This window comes from Osmia lignaria, unplaced genomic scaffold (genome assembly GCF_051020975.1).
Source record: "Osmia lignaria lignaria isolate PbOS001 unplaced genomic scaffold, iyOsmLign1 scaffold0055, whole genome shotgun sequence".
Taxonomy (NCBI): domain Eukaryota; kingdom Metazoa; phylum Arthropoda; class Insecta; order Hymenoptera; family Megachilidae; genus Osmia; species Osmia lignaria.
In genome coordinates this window covers 35,001-37,500 of record NW_027478196.1, presented here as the reverse complement: position 1 = coordinate 37,500, position 2,500 = coordinate 35,001, and positions in this window count along the sequence as shown.

Below are 2,500 nucleotides of genomic sequence, written 5' to 3'. Positions count from 1 at the left end.
GAAAAATTTCGGGGCAAAGCAATACGCGGCTGGGACTTTGAAATATTTCGGAGCGCACCTAAAGTTCGTTATTTTGGCTAAACGGAGCGAAAATCTGCATTTATACCATCACGGACGTTAGTTTAATAGCGTTTAACGATGGATCCACGGTACAGAATGCAAAAATATGATTGTTAAAATTTTCGACTAATCGGTTCTAAGAGGCGAAGCAATACGCCGCTGGGACTTTGAAATATTTCGGAGCGCACCTAAAGTTCGTTATTTTGGCTAAACGGAGCGAAAATCTGCATTTATACCATCACGGACGTTAGTTTAATAGCGTTTAACGATGGATCCACGGTACAGAATGCAAAAATATGATTGTTAAAATTTTCGACTAATCGGTTCTAAGAGGCGAAGCAATACGCCGCTGGGACTTTGAAATATTTCGGAGCGCACCTAAAGTTCGTTATTTTGGCTAAACGGAGCGAAAATCTGCATTTATACCATCACGGACGCTAGTTTAATAGCGTTTAACGATCGATCCACGGTACAGAATGCAAAAATATGATTGTTAAAATTTTCGACTAATCGGTTCTAAGAGGCGAAGCAATACGCCGCTGGGACTTTGAAATATTTCGGAGCGCACCTAAAGTTCGTTATTTTGGCTAAACGGAGCGAAAATCTGCATTTATACCATCACGGACGTTAGTTTAATAGCGTTTAACGATCGATCCACGGTACAGAATGCAAAAATATGATTGTTAAAATTTTCGACTAATCGGTTCTAAGAGGCGAAGCAATACGCCGCTGGGACTTTGAAATATTTCGGAGCGCACCTAAAGTTCGTTATTTTGGCTAAACGGAGCGAAAATCTGCATTTATACCATCTCGGACGTTAGTTTAATAGCGTTTAACTATGGATCCACGGTACAGAATGCAAAAATATGATTGTTAAAATTTTCGACTAATCGGTTCTAAGAGGCGAAGCAATACGCCGCTGGGACTTTGAAATATTTCGGAGCGCACCTAAAGTTCGTTATTTTGGCTAAACGGAGCGAAAATCTGCATTTATACCATCACGGACGTTAGTTTAATAGCGTTTAACGATCGATCCACGGTACAGAATGCAAAAATATGATTGTTAAAATTTTCGACTAATCGGTTCTAAGAGGCGAAGCAATACGCCGCTGGGACTTTGAAATATTTCGGAGCGCACCTAAAGTTCGTTATTTTGGCTAAACGGAGCGAAAATCTGCATTTATACCATCACGGACGTTAGTTTAATAGCGTTTAACGATCGATCCACGGTACAGAATGCAAAAATATGATTGTTAAAATTTTCGACTAATCGGTTCTAAGAGGCGAAGCAATACGCCGCTGGGACTTTGAAATATTTCGGAGCGCACCTAAAGTTCGTTATTTTGGCTAAACGGAGCGAAAATCTGCATTTATACCATCACGGACGTTAGTTTAATAGCGTTTAACGATGGATCCACGGTACAGAATGCAAAAATATGATTGTTAAAATTTTCGACTAATCGGTTCTAAGAGGCGAAGCAATACGCCGCTGGGACTTTGAAATATTTCGGAGCGCACCTAAAGTTCGTTATTTTGGCTAAACGGAGCGAAAATCTGCATTTATACCATCACGGACGCTAGTTTAATAGCGTTTAACGATCGATCCACGGTACAGAATGCAAAAATATGATTGTTAAAATTTTCGACTAATCGGTTCTAAGAGGCGAAGCAATACGCCGCTGGGACTTTGAAATATTTCGGACCGCACCTAAAGTTCGTTATTTTGGCTAAACGGAGCGAAAATCTGCATTTATACCATCACGGACGTTAGTTTAATAGCGTTTAACGATCGATCCACGGTACAGAATGCAAAAATATGATTGTTAAAATTTTCGACTAATCGGTTCTAAGAGGCGAAGCAATACGCCGCTGGGACTTTGAAATATTTCGGAGCGCACCTAAAGTTCGTTATTTTGGCTAAACGGAGCGAAAATCTGCATTTATACCATCACGGACGTTAGTTTAATAGCGTTTAACGATCGATCCACGGTACAGAATGCAAAAATATGATTGTTAAAATTTTCGACTAATCGGTTCTAAGAGGCGAAGCAATACGCCGCTGGGACTTTGAAATATTTCGGAGCGCACCTAAAGTTCGTTATTTTGGCTAAACGGAGCGAAAATCTGCATTTATACCATCACGGACGTTAGTTTAATAGCGTTTAACGATGGATCCACGGTACAGAATGCAAAAATATGATTGTTAAAATTTTCGACTAATCGGTTCTAAGAGGCGAAGCAATACGCCGCTGGGACTTTGAAATATTTCGGAGCGCACCTAAAGTTCGTTATTTTGGCTAAACGGAGCGAAAATCTGCATTTATACCATCACGGACGCTAGTTTAATAGCGTTTAACGATCGATCCACGGTACAGAATGCAAAAATATGATTGTTAAAATTTTCGACTAATCGGTTCTAAGAGGCGAAGCAATACGCCGC